Source organism: Sus scrofa, chromosome 9 (assembly GCF_054392235.1).
Source record: "Sus scrofa isolate SSC_HxYL_T2T_F1_AM1 chromosome 9, Sscrofa_HxYL_maternal_Yorkshire_Landrace_v2.0, whole genome shotgun sequence".
Classification (NCBI taxonomy): Eukaryota; Metazoa; Chordata; class Mammalia; order Artiodactyla; family Suidae; genus Sus; species Sus scrofa.
Window position 1 is genome coordinate 115,435,419 of NC_139391.1, and position 15,765 is coordinate 115,451,183.

The 15,765-nt window shown below is 35.0% G+C and overlaps 1 protein-coding gene across 7 annotated transcripts in view; it reads right to left on the reverse strand.

Annotated features, from left to right (window-relative positions):
- The window catches only part of CNTNAP2 (contactin associated protein 2), a 2,042,838-nt gene that overhangs the window by 889,377 nt on the left and 1,137,696 nt on the right, over positions 1–15,765 (reverse strand). The gene's annotated exons all lie outside the window — the stretch shown is intronic.

Consider the following 15,765-nt stretch of genomic DNA (forward strand, 5'->3'; position numbering starts at 1 on the left):
AGTACAAACTATTACATATCCATTAAAATGTAGCCATGAAACCTCATGGGTCTAGAAGAGGTTGTCAGTAATGGCTGAAAGGAAGGTGGGGATAGAGTGTCAATGGAAACGGAAGAAAACTGGGTTCTTGCTGTGTTGCAGTAGAAAGTTTAGCAACCCTGTGATGATCTGGAAAGGGAAACATTATTCTTAATGAATTGCATAGTCCAGCTAAGGACATTTCCAGGCAGAATATTCTGGTGTCTTATTTCTGTTTATAGGAAAAGGGGGAAAGAAGAGAGAAAAACTAAAGAAAATTTGTTAAATATGAGGCAGCCAGAACTTGGTGGATTTGAAAATAAAATAGTCTCTCAAATTCAGTCTCTCCAGATGCTGAAAATGCAAAAATTAAGATAACACTACAAGGCAAATTTCAACTACCAGGCATGATCTAAAGATGACACTGAGGTGTGACTATTAAAACCACGTTAAGATCTCCAAAATGCGTTAGATGGTGCGTCCAAGAACCATTCATGCAGACAAAATAATCCCTAGGCAGCTTAGTGGTATATCTTACAGAAGCTGTGAGTTAAACAATAAGGATTCTAATAATCTTAAGGATATTTCCCCTTAGCCTGTTGGAAGAAATCCAATGTAAAAAGAGTTTATCTATTAAATTGTGGATATAGCTTTTGTGTAGTAGGAGTAAAGGTGAATAACATTCATAGGAAGCCCACAAATTTTTAAGAGAACTGTATACTAGTAGAATGTTGACAACTCCCTTACAGCTAGCAATGTGTTAAAGATGCTGAGTCTCCAATGTAGAAGTTCTTGGTGCTCTAACCTCCCCCTCCCCTTGAAATAGAGGAGAACATATTATTTATTCTCTGTATTTCTTCCCTTTAAGTAAAAATATAATTTTTCTAAAAAAATCTTAGTGTAATAGTGAATAGTGTCTGTGGTACTTTTAATGATTACTCTAAAGCTTAGAATTTAATGTACTTAACAGATTAGTAGCAGTATTATTTGGAGATAAAAATTTGCACCTGGGATTTTAAAGTATAAAATGGATAGAGGGTTAAACTCAATTAAAATTTGCCATGTTAATATAATAATCATATACAATAAAAAAGTAAACTATTATTTGTTTTGACTTAGAGCTTTATGTTTACTATATCTATGAGTCTGAAATAAAAATGCAATGTTTATACATGAGTTGTTATTGGGGTCTATGGCCAGACAATATGTGGCAACACCCACAGTGAATTGTAATCATGTCATTCTCAATTACATCTATCAGTAAACTTGGTCACTATAATTATATTGCCTTCCTGGAATGTTTGAGATCTCATTTCAACGCTTGACACATAAAAACTTAATACCTGATATGAAATCCTTTCAGTATCTTTTCTTGTTGGAATAACAAACAACATATGTGTTTTCAAGGTTTTAAAATGAATTCAGATATACATTAGTGAAAAACACGCTATTTGTTTTGACATTAAAATGCCAATCTAAGTTGTTGTAAATTATAATGGTAACTTGATGGGACAAAAAAGCAAACAATAGGCAACAGAGCTGAACATACTACATGTCTCAAACTACATGCATCCAAGATTCCTCCACTTATTTTAAAGTTGGGAAGTTTACACTTTACAATTTGGTTATGATGGTTGTTGTACAACTATAAATATAATAAAATTGAGTAATTAAAAAATAAAAATAAAGTTGGGAAGTTTGGAAGGTTGAGAAAGGCTGGTGGAATGCTGTAAAGATGCTAAAACCCATTTAGCATCTCCCTTTGAATATAAATTTAGAATATTACACAAAATGTCTATTAATCTCTGCTGTTTACCAAATCTCCTTAAATAGTCCATCATGGTCGGGGTTGGAGTCCAAACAAGTAGTTTATTAAAGTGATCCGGGATTGAGTTAACTAGTGGCTGATATCTGCAATAAGGACAGCCAAGCACATGCCTACCTGGCATGGCTGGGAGACTGACTACAGTTCATGTTGAGTGAGTAAATAAATATATTAAAATAATGGTAGCCAGGTTCTCATTGTCAGGAATACAGAATGCAAATCAAAAGTGGGAGATCTTGAATAGACCATATGGGATAGGCTTGGAATTTAATCTAACAGTGTGCACTTGTAGTTTTAAGTATATAGAGATACGTATAGAAATAAATATAGATGAAATTATGTATATGCTCAATGTACAGGTGGTTCCTACTACCCACTGAAGATGCTCTGAAGCAGGGTTATATCCAGAAGCAATGAGTCCCCTTATCATTGACATCTTAGTTCCTCTACTGAATAAAACCAGAACTCCTTGAAGAAGTAGCTGATCCTGGAGCTGAGTCACAGAAAGCACAATATGAGTCTGGAAGCTTTTGTTTGTTTGTTTGTTTTATGGCTACACTCTAAGTATATGGAAGCTCCTGGGCCAGGGAATGACTCCAAACTCAGCCACAGCTGCAGCAACATTGGTGCATTACATGGTGATGGGTCCAACCTGCACCTCTGCAGCAACCCAAGCTGCTGCAGCCAGAGTCTTAACCCACTGTGCCATAGCAGGAATTCTGAGCCTGGAACCTTTTCCTACATAGGAAAGTAAAGAACTGCTCAACGAATAATGGGATCATGTCAAAATGATACAGGAGCCAGTCTGAAGTGAATGTCTACTGCTCCAATCTTGAAAATTTGAAAACAAAATAAGTAATTTGAGCTTGAACAAGATATTTGGGGTATAGAAAGAAGGAAGGAGGAGAGGGAGGAAGGGAGGGAGGAAGGAGGAAAGGGAGGAAGGGAGGGAGGGAAAAAGAGGGTAAGAGGAAATTAATTTATATATATACTTCATTGAATATCATAAGGATCCATGAATCCCCATACATAAAAATGCATAAATAAATAGAAAAATATTTCCGTACTAGCAAATGTAAAAGACATGCTGGAATTAGAAAGTTACCATTTGGCAGCCATCATTGTAGTAATTAACTCAGGCAAGAAACATTAATTGATGTTCAAATGAGTGGGTAAAATTTGGATGATGAACAGTCTCAAAGTGTCTCCTTACAAACATATTAATTAATTTCAAAGGGGAAAGTATTATTTTATAGTAAAGGAACCTGGCAGCCATCTTTGTAATCAAATGATTAAAATTATAATCACCAGTAATGGGACACACTGACACTGTGGGACACCTGAAAAGTTGCAATGAGAAGAATATAATGTCTCCTGCTGGTACTTCTGTCCTCAGTGCATATCTGAGGTCCAATATTGAGAGAATAGCAGACAGACTCAAACTGAGAAGATCTTCAGGAATGAGAAGGTTGTTAAAGGCCACAACTTCAGTTATTGAGGTTCTAATTTAAATTGATAGAGACTGAAAAGGCAGGAAAACAGGGTGTGACATGTGATCCCAAGTTGGGTCTTTTTGCTATAATTTTTTGGCCATGTCTGCAGAATCCTAAAAATTTTGCCTCTATCATTTTCTCCCATTCATTAAATGCTCTGTTTCTTGTTTATCTATGAGACAGGCAAAATTATAATCTATAGCACAGGAGGTTGTTGTGAAGAATTAGTAAGAACATAACTTCAAAGTAAGTGCTTAGAAAACGCCCATAGTATATACCAAAGAGATCTAGAAATTATCATCATCATCATCACCATTTCTATTATTTCCAAGGGTTTAAATTCTTTCAATATTCTGTCTTTATTAAAAACCCAAAACCATGCTATTTTTATCCTTAAGAATGTTAAAATATCACTAGGACCATGAGTCTCAGAAACATGAATATAAATGTATTAAAAAATGCTTATCCAAATAAGTAAATAAAATGCACTATTAGAGGAATTTGAAAAGATCTTTCTCTTTCCTGAATACATCACCTCTTTCCTTGGCTAACACAGTATTACATTGTCCTGCATTTTCATTATACTTTTCTAGCAATTTCATTTCAGTTCCATTTACTGATTTCTTGCCTCTTCCCTAGTGTATAAATATGTGGGAGGGAGTTCATCAAAGTTTGTCCTGGGCTGTGTCCGTTTTCTTAGCAGTCTCTCCACAATGATAGCATTACCCCAAATCATTGCTTAAACCATCAGTTATATGAGTAAGTCTCCAATGGTAGCTTCATCACAGGTCTTTCTTCTCAGCTCAGTACTGATATATTCAGAGGTTCTTGGATTTCTCCATTCCAATGTCTCACTCATGTTTAAAATTCAAGCTATATTATTCTTGATCCCAGCTGGTATTCTGTCATTGTCCTTATACAGAAGTCATTCAAAAAGTCAACCTGAACTTGCTCGCCTAAAAAGTTGCATATTAAGCAACCAAAAATATTCCTTGGAACCTCCATCCTCGCTCCTTATACACACAATCACACTGTATCACTTCTACTTTTTAAGTAATCGGTCTCTTCGTGACCATCTGAGCCCAGGCTATTATGCCTTCTCCACCATCCCCTTCCAATACATCTCCAGCATGAAGCCTGAGTGATCTGCATTAAAAATGTTAATCTGATGATGTTACAACCTAGTCAGGAATATTTTATTTATTTGACAAAATGAATTAATAGGATTTTAAAAAATTTCTTTCCCTCTACTGTTCTTGTTTTCCAAATGCAAAACATATTTAGAGCGATCTACAAAAAGTGCTGTCATACATTAATAAGAGCATGAAATTTCATGTGTAACAGCTCATATAACTCAATAACAAAAAATAACCAAATGATTAAAAATGGGCAGAATATTTAAATAGACATGTCTCCAAAGAAGACGTATAGATGGCCAGTATGCACATAAAAAGATGATCAACATTGCCAATTATTAGAGAATTGCATATCAAAACAATAATAAGACACCACTTACACCAGTCAAAATGGTCACTATTAAAAAGTCTACAAATAACAAATGCTGTAGAGGGCGCAGAAAAAGATAATCCTTGGTCACTGTTGTTGGGAATGTAAATTGGTGCAGCCACTATGGAAAAGAGTATGGGAGTTCCTTAAAAAACTAAAAACAGAACTACCATATGATTCAGCAATCCCACCCCTGAGCATATATCCAGAGAAAACTATAATCTGAAAAGATACATACATCTCAAAGTTCATTGCAGCACTATTTACAATAGTTAGGACATGGAAGCAACCTAAATGTCCATCGACAGAGGAATGGATAAAGATGTGGTATATATACACAATGGAATATACTCAGCCATAAAACAATAATAATAATAATAATAATAATGCCTTTTACAGCAACATGGATGGGCCTAGAGATTACCATACTAACTGAAGTAAGTCAGGAAAAGAAAAACAAATATCATAGGTCAAGCAGGTAAAAAGCTTGGGGGGAGAGCTCCACCTACATACAACCCTAGAGACCTGGAACATGGAGAACATGGGCTACCCCATACATACCATGCTAGTCAGAGCTAGGAGGACAAGGGGACAAAAGGTGGGAATGGAGAAACTTAAACATGAAGTCCAGTCACAGCTGTGCCCTGGCCCCTCCAGCAGGGTGCTCCTGAGGTGCACTTCACCAAGGGCTGATAATCTCAGACAGGAGGAGATGGAGACTCAGACACCCAACCCACTTCCTCCGTTCCTGTGCCAGGCTTCCTGCAGACTTGGGCCAATGAAGACACATTCTTTTTCATTGGAAGGGACAAAACAAGAACTAAGGCTTTTATAATAAAAATAATAATACTAAAAAAAATTATGTGTAATTTTATATGTGGAATTAGATGTGGAATCTAAAATATGACATGAATTAACTTATTTATGAACAATAAACAGACTCACAGACAGAGAAGACAAACTTATGGTTACCAAAGGGGAAAAGAGGTAGGGGAGGGATAAATTAGGAGTTTGGGCTTAGCAGATACAAACTACTATATATAAAATAAACAACAAGGTCCTACTACATAGCACAGAGAACTATAGTCAACATCCTGTAATAGACCATAATGGAAAAGAACATAAAAAATATCTAGGTAAATGTACACATGTACATATACATATATAATTGAATCACTTTTCTGTACAGCAGAAACAAATACAACATTTTAACTCAACTATACCTCAATTTTTATTTTTTTTTAACTTTTTGCTTTTTTAGGGAGGCATATGGAGGTTCTCAGGCTAGGGGCCAAATCGGAGCTACAGCTGCCAGCCTCCACTACAGCCACAGCAACACAGGATCCAAGCTGTGTCTGTGACCTACACCACAGCTCAGGGCAATGCGGGATCCTTAACCGACTGAGTGAGGACAGGGATTGAACCCGTCACCTCATGGTTACTAGTCAGATTCGTTTCTAATGCACCATAATGGGAATTCTTCAATTTTTAAAAAAGAAAAGGAAACTTTTTTAATAGTATTTATTAGTTTGATTTTATTTAATTAAAATTAACTTAATAGAATTTGACCATTAGATAGCTAGAATAATTTAAAATATGTATATTTTAGCATATACATATAAACTTCAGTATGTTGTTTAAAAAACACTCTATCAAAACTTCATCCCTTAGTAAGATCAAAAATTTTCAAATAAAATTATTTGTGAATCTCTCCTTCTTTCATCATAAATCCTTATAAGATATGTAAATTATATTTATTTCAAAATTAGCTTAAATGTAGAAGATAGTGGACATGTTTCTATGAGTGTCCTTTAATAATCACTAAGAAAATTACAACAGAAAAATAAAAGAGAACAGGAGAAGCAGACTAGGTAGCTTGACAAATTGAAACAGTTAGCAATTTGGAAATCAAATTGTACAATATTATTTAAAAAGCCATTGTTACCCCTGGGATACCATAAAATGAATAGCAGAATTATCAAACTGAATAACTTGACCATTTTATGCCTTTTTAAAATGTTAAGTGGTCTTTTAAAAACTTAGTTGCATATTCATAGATTGTAAAATGCAAAATAAAAGACATTTACATTTGATAACTTTAATTCTTTATGACCATACCTGTTAGGGTGTGTAACACATAAAATAGACAATTACATTCATATATTCCCAAAATAAAATTCTGTCTTCTGGATTCTTCTATATATGTATAAGCCATTTGGTAATTATGATGGAATAATATAATAGCGGTAAAATACAATCTTAGTGATCAGGAGTGTGGGCTGCAGAATAACAGAAGTGGTTGAAACCCTGGTCTTGCCACGCATGGTTGTGTAGTTATGCCTTGAGTAGGTCAGTTATCTTTTGTTTAATGTATTACAGTTTAATTAAATTGTATATATTTTGGGTGTACAACAGGATGTATTAATATGCATATAGTTAAATAATTACTGCAGTCAAGCTAATTAAAATATCCATCTTCTCATAGTTACCATTTTTTTCATTCCACTTAAGAGCACCTGAAATCTACTCTTAGAAAATTTCCAGTACACAAGAGAATATGATTAACTATAGTCACCATACTGGACATTAGATTTCTCTCTACTTATTCATTCTACAAAACTACAACTTTGTACCTTTTGGCTTCCCATTTCTCCTATGTCCAAAAGTCTGGTCTTAACTTCAGTTTCTTCAGTTGAAAGTCAGGATTAATAATATCCAATTCATGTGGTTTTTGTGAACATTAAATAAAATACTGTAAGAAAAGCACCCAGCACAGTTACTGGCACTCAGTAGGTGCTCAGTAATGGCAGCTCCTCTATTATCATGAGGTGTTGGTTAATTGCACAGCTTTGATTAAATAACATGGTGATTTCTCACATTTAAACTATTTTGATGTTTGAGATATTTGTTTTATGCTCTAGGAAAATTAGAAATTAGTTTTTCATCACTCTCATAAATATTCTCATTTTGAAAGCCTACGTATTTTTGAACACTTTGAGGGAGGAAAGACTCTGCTTATTTTATAATTTGTAAGTATTTTGACAAATGAAAAATGAAAATATTAATATATACTAGAGTCACAATTATCTGCATTTATAGTGATATGGTTAATCCAAAATACTAGAAAACCAAATGCAATTTCTACTTCGTTTTGGAATGCTTCTAAATATGACTCTATTTGATATTCTGGTAATTAACTTCAAATCAATACAAAGCCAAATTGTGAAGATTTATTTCAGGAGTTGTTTTGAAACTGGATAGGCAAGCAACTCTTCATTTGTAGGTTTGGCTCTTGCCTTTATCACTCTAACAAAGTTTTTCCGCCTTTTTTGACTTTGATGCTTAAAGGATGCTTGGCACAAAATAGGAGCTCATGAGTTCCTGTTTTCCCTCCTCCTTCACTTCTACGTTTTTGTTATGATTGTTGTCAATGATGACGTTATTACCCTTGATGTGATCTTTTGAAACTTTTCAATGTTCTGTACTCAGTATAAAGATGATGCTTTTCTTCTGTTGTGAGAATGTTTCCAAACTCCTCAATGAAGTCTAACATTAAGCTTTGAGAGTAAATACTTTTTAGAATATTTTGAATTTCACTAACTTGATACTCTCCAAAAACAATATTTTTTCTTTTTTTCTTTTTTGTCTTTTTGCTATTTCTTGGGCCGCTCCCGTGGCATATGGAGGTTCCCAGGCTAGGGGGTCTAATCAGAGCTGTAGCCACCGGCCTGCACCAGAGCCACAGCAACGCGGGATCCGAGCTGTGTCTGCAACCTACACCACAGCTCATGGCAACGCCGGATCCTCAACCCCCTGAGCAAGGGCAGGGACGGAACCCGCAACCTCATGGTTCCTAGTCGGATTCGTTAACCACTGCGCCACGACGGGAAGTCCCAAAAACAATATTTTTTCTAAAAATGATGACACTATTCTGAGTTATTAAAAAACAACTTGGTGCATGTAAAATATATACTACATATCAATGTTTCATTACAACAAAAATTCTCTGCTATGAGATAATTTTTTAAATGACACTGAACATTCAACAATATCATATTGTAGAATATTTCGGAAAGAGAGAGAAATAATATCTAAAGAATCTCATTTCCTCTGATATGGCAATGTGAGAAGCCTGAAATTTTTTCCAATTCAAAACATCTATAAATGCTAGATAAAATGTAACATGCATCCTTTAAATTATATCTCTATACATCCAATAAGGTAGGAAAAGCTTTAAATGGTCAAAAAAAAGAGAGAAAACTCTAAAATGCAAGATATCAGATGATGCTGTACTATGCACTATTAGTATTCAGAGGGTATTTGCTAATCTTTGTAATGCAGAGGTTTGGATTTTAAAGGCCAGGTGGAATTAGAAATCAACTCTTGGACTTGTGAAAGTAATAGGAACACTCCCACCCCCAACCACCACCACACACACCACCATATAAAGCTTAAAAATGCTCAGTAGGAGCAGATAGATACTGTAGAAAAATTCACTAGTCAGCAAGAGAGATGACAGGGAAATTTATCTCTCTTTTCCTGGTCTATAGAAAATTAAAAAAAAAATACTCTTTGAGAATTCATAAGGCACAGGTTTGCTCAACAAAATTACGGTTTTCAAATTTAAACTGGCTATAGGGTATAACCTCAAGCCAAAATCTAAAATAGAAAAAAGTAGTTCTAAACTACTATCTGGTGAAAAAAGCATAAATCCTCTATGGATTAACTCTGGAATTATAGGATTCCAGATAAAAAGCAGAGACATTTAAACTCACAATCTAAAAATATAAAACATAAGAAAATAAGCACAATGAAGAAAATTCAGCAGAAATATCACACAGAAAAATTTGGCCCCTATGGATTTAAGACAGATATTAACATTGAGAATATGGTACTACATTCAAAAATTATTTAAAGAAATAAAATGTGGAATCAAATTTAAAAGAAAGGAGATAATATAAAAGAACCAGTCATATCTGATAAATAACCAAATAGGAATAAAAACATATCATTGAAGTTAAAAACTCATCAACTGCATTAAGATGATGAGGCAAAACTATGGGATGTATTTGTGATCTTAAAGATAGAATGAATACTCAGAAAGTAGTCCAGAAATAAACTGATTAAAAATATTAAATGTAAATACTAAAATGTGGAGAATTAAATGAGGTCTAACATATATTCAATTATTATTTCAGAAAGAAAGAAAAGAGAAGATGATGGAGAAGTAGGTAAAAGATAGAATATCTGAGATTTTTTTTCAGAACTAAAAATGCTGATTCAGGGAAGATAATATGTCTCAAACAATTTTAAAAAAAATCAATTTACTATATAGACACAGAATGGTGTTAGAGTGACTCACCAAGGGGCATAAAAGCAGTAAGAGAGAAGAGAGATGTCATCTATGGAACAATACTAAATCAGACAGGAAACCTCAACAAGGGGAAAAAAATGGTAGAATGCAGAGAAATAATACATTCAAAATGCTAAAGGAAAATAAAATTCCAGTTTAGCATTGTACACCAAGCTAAACTCTCACACAGCAATGAAGATGAAATTAAGGTATTTTCAGACAAAGAAAAATCAAAACACGCTACCAACAGACCCACATTAGAAATCATTAAAACTAAAGAATGTGTGTTGAAGGGAAAGGAATTAAATTCATTAAAAGGAGAAATACAGGAAGGCCCAGGTAAGAGAAAAAACTAGCAAACATGGGAAAACCTCAAAGTACACTGACTACATAAAAATAAAATTATAAAAATGATAATATCGAAGTTAAATTGGAAGTAAGAAGTCAATTGTGGCTCAGTGGGTTAAGAACACAATGTAGTCTCTGCTGAGGTTGCAGGTTCAATACCTGGCCTTGCTCAGTGGGTTAAGGATCTGGCATTGCCGCAATCTGTGGCATAGGTTGCAGATATGGCCCAGATTTGATATTGCTGTGGCTGTGGCGTAGGCTGTCAGCTGCAGCTCTGACTCCCTTAGCCAGGGAACTTCCATATGCCTCAGGTGCCACCCTAAAAAGAAAAAAAAAAAAAAAACAAAAACAAAGGGGGAGGTAGAACTTAAGTTGCAGGACAAAAGTGGGATAAAGATTGTGAGGGATGATTGTAGTTATTTTAGGCCAAGTGTTAAGGACTGAATTGTAACTCCCCAAATTCCTATGTTAAATCCTAAATCTCTAATAAAACTGTATTTGGAGATGGGCCACTAAGGGAGATAATTAAGATTCAATTATGTCCATAAGGGTGACCCTACTCCCAAAGGCCTGGTGTCCTTATAAGAGGAAGTAACCCAGGTAACTCTCTCTCTCCCCATGTGCTCAGAGGACAGGCCATGTGAGCATGTGGCTATAAAGCAGCCATCTGCAAGACAGGAAGAGAGGTCTCACTAGAAACCAGCCCTGGAACCTTGATCTTGGGCTTCCAACCTTTAAAACTGTGAGAAAATATATTTCTGTCCCTTAAACCACCCTATCTGTGGTTCCCATTATGGCAGCTCAAACAGATTAACATAGCATTTCTTTTGTAGTCCAGGAGACAGATTAAGATGTTAAGTTACTCTTAACTTTTACAAGTGCTCATAAAAAAATTATATGGATGATTCCTAAAATAGGAAATACAAAGAAAATATATTTTACATTTAATGGGGGGATATATTTTTCAAAAAAGATTTGATTGAGCCAAAGAAAGGCGAAAAGGAGGAATAAAAGGAACATAGAAAAAGCAGGAACGAAAGCAAAATAAGATGGTAGAAACGTACCCAAGCATAGCAATAATTAAAATCGATTTTAACAACTCTGAACATCACACTGAAAAGACAGATTATACCATTGGAATTTTTTAAATCTAGCAATATACTTTGTCTAAGAAGCATTGCTGAAACAGAAACTAAGAAAATTGAAAGTAAAGAAGATGGAAAAGATAATCAAGACAAGTGCAAGTTTAAAAAACCTGGTGTAGTTGTGATAATATTGATATACCAACATTAGTGATACAGTCCAAAAATACCGATACAGTGTATAGTATCAACATTAGTATTAACATGTGGAAAGTTATAAGCTCCAGGGTGAAGGCATCTGAGTTTGGTCTTGCTTATTCTCATTCACCAATTGCATGTTTCACTCAATTGCTTAAAAATTATGCCTCGGTTTTTCATCACCTCTAAAAGAGAGCAAATAATAGTATCTATCTTATAGGATCATTTTGAGAATAAATTGAATACACATGAATTATGGATTGAATACACATAAACTTATGTTAAGCACAGGGCCTGACACACAGTAATGCTCCCTGTTTCTGAGGAGGATGAAGTGACAAAATATATTTTAAGACAGACCAAAAACAAATGAAAAAAAAAATGTACCCTGAGGAATAAGGAAGGTTAGTATATAAAGACAAAGATAAAATCACTGGAAAGTTTTAACTAATTTAAATGTCTGCACCTAGTATTCAAATAGATAAAATGAATTTTCAAAAAATCCAAGTACTACTTCTCAAAATGTATTCCCAGATGACTGCTCCTTCACTCCAAATTCTAGGTTCTTTCCTTAAGATCTTCAGGAGCACCCAGTGAATAAATTATATTATAGTCTCTTATCACATTAGTTATAATTCTTTGTTTCTCACTTCTCTCCTACCTAGTAACTTAAATTCAACTTTCTGTATTCCCAGTACCAGTTATAACATGATATAGAGTAAGCATCCAAAACATGCATGCTTGAAAATTAGTAAAGAAATGACCATGGAAGAGAAAGTTTAACAGACCCAACTTCTACTCTGTTTTTCAAAAAAGATCAAACTTCCTTAACCTATGTCAGAAAACTCCATGTATTCTGGTACTTCTTCTCAACCACACATAATATATAATATCCTCAACTCCCATACTATGAAGATTAGCACATGTACATCCATAATTTCTAATACCTATGAATCACAAACAGAAGAAATTCTGGCATGGGGAATGATAAATTGACCATGGTTCTACTTCTCCATCTCTGAAAACGCACCCAAATTACAGGATCAAGAAAAAAGTACAAACTTTGCAATGTCTAAGAAATTGGAATGCAGCGATACGTGAAAGATTTCAAGAAAGTTTTAAAAGCTAGCAAAGTAGAAGAGGAGTGAAAACACAGGTGGTAAAGAGAAAAAGGAAGTACCTATGGACAGAAAAACCCCAGACAAGCTAAGCAGTTGCAGGGCTGAACCTCAGAAAGATGCAAACTCTGGAGGTACAAGGTGTCGTGGTAAAAGACGACAAAGGCAGAGCCAGCCTTCCCCTTTCCCCTTCCTCAGGGTCCTTCCCCTCCCCTGAAAGATCATGAGAGAAGCTGACACAGGGAATCCCAGTTGGATTCAGTCACTGGTGGAGAAGGGCATGTGTGCCATAGGCCGTGTTAAACTAGGAGGATTGCCAGTGATCCTGCAAATTGGACAGTGAAATCCCCAGCTCCCTTCTCTTCTGGGCTTCCAAAACACCGGCAGAAACTATGGGATCCTCCTATAGAGGAAACAGTCTCATGAAAAGACAACGGAGTTCAGTTTAAGAACCACTTCACTGTCCCTAATTATGTAATATATCCAACCTTCACCTAGAGACAAAAACCTCAAGTCCCTTTGTTGCCCAATAGTTACAGGCTCTATAAATACATATTACCCAGCCACATATAGATAAACAACTCACAGGCCTGGCTTTAAATTGTTTAAAAAAAAAAAAAACCCACAACAACAACAACAAAAAAGCAAACTTAAAAAAGACTGCTTTCAAATAAACACATTGGTAAAATTGTGGTTGAAGGAAATCTAAGTATTCATAGAGACCTATAAATAAATTACTTTTTATCAGTAACAGTGGAAAAACCATGTTAACAAATACAAAAGTAGACATTTAGCTATTTAAGCAAACTCCAAAAGGGCCAAATTCCTTATGAAGGCTATAATATTAGCAGTTTTTCACCTTAGTAGTCATATCTTTTGTGTGTGAAATAGGGATAAAACCTGCTCCTTTTTGAGTTAGGGGAAAAAAATGATAAAATTTGAATTACAATCTAAAGGTTTACAGTTTCCAAGCTCAGTGCAGGCCTATTGGAATATTTGAGATTCATCTCTGTGGAATGAGTTTTATTGTCAGTATGGCTTTCTATTATTTAGACTAAACTCCTACCACCTGCTAGAAAGAGACATAAAACAAATGGATCTGCAGACGATGTTTGCTTTCTTCCGATGAATGAATCTGTCCCAAGTCGTCATTTTGAAAGCATAAGAAAAATATTGGCAGTTTATATTTTTTAAAATGTTTATTCTATCTCCAATGTGTATCTTCTGTATATAAAAAGGTGCCAAAAATAAAAAATAAACCCAGGCTTGATTACAACATTTTAAAATGTTCCTGCCCTGACTCTGTGATTAACAAGCATTGCTATCCAATTCTGTACTAGGATCTCCACTTAATATAAAAACTGGTAAATTCAAGAAAAGTTTCTGGACATAGCATCTTGTATTTACTGTCTATGCCTAGAAACAGTGTAAAAATCCAAACATTTACTTTATAATCATTACTCTTAAATGATATTTCAATACTCAATTAAATATTAAAATAATAAGACATATGCTTTCTCCTTTGGACTCAATCTGTCAAAAAAAAAAAAAAACAGTAAAAGAAATTTATCCTACATTTGCAGTAAAGAATACGGTACAAATGAACCTATCTACAGAACAGAAACAGACTCATGGACATAGAGAACAGACCTGTGGTCACCAAATAGGAGGGGGAAGAAGTGGAATAGAGTGGGAGTTTGGGGTTAGTAGATGCAGACTATTACATTTAGAATGGATGAGTAATGAGGTCCTGCTGTACAGCACGGGGAACTCTACACACCCTCTCGGGGAAGATAATATGAGAAAAAGAATGTGTATATATATGACTGGGTCACTTTGCTGTACAGCAGAAATTGACACACTGTATATCAACTATACTCTAATAATTAAAAAAGAATATGACAATATTATTTTAGAAATTTCAGGGTTGTGGTTATTTTTGCATCTACCTCAACTGGTAGTAAATGGTGGGTTTAATATAATGACTTTTCATGACCGAAAAAAGAAAGATGTGTTGATAATATTCAAGTGTCCTGATGCTCTTTGCATTGTGGAGACACAATGCAGCAGGCTTTCTACCTTGATGCCATTTTAAAAAAAAATCATATAACTGGCTAAAACGTTCTTCCCATTAACTTTCAGGGAGGATAAAGTCTCAGTATTAATTCTATCATTCAAAGCAAAGTTAGAGATGCAGAATAATTGTTATGACATGTAAAAGATAAGACTGAGTAGAGTGCTATTGAATTACTCAGTTACAGAAGAGTGATCTATGTCTCTTGACTTCTGATAGGAGTGAGAGAAAACAGTTCCTGGGATACAGCTCAGGAATGAACAACTGAATACAACAATGTACACTGCGAAAATTCTGGTGGGAGCCAAACAGAAGTCAGATGAAATGTCGCCAAGTGAAAAAGTTAAAAGGGACATTAAAATACAGCTAGAGCAGGAGTTCCCTCTGTGGCACAATGAGATTGGCAGTATCTTGGTAGTGCTGGGACACAGGTTTGATCCCCAGCCCGACACAGTGGGCTAAGGATCTGGTATTGCCACAGCTGCGGTATAGGTAGCAACTGTAGCTCAGATCTTATCCCTGGCCCAGGAACTCCATATGCCACTGGGTGGCTGAATGAAAAATTAAAAAACGAAAAATAAATAAACAACAACAACAAAAATACAGCTAGGATGACCAGTATCTCTTCTTAAGTGGTCTCTCAAGGCACATTCATCATCCTACAGTTTTAGTTACCTTAGACAATGGTGAACTGTCTTCACTCTAATAGTTTCAAAAGATTCACTGTGTCAACATCCCTAAACTGTATTT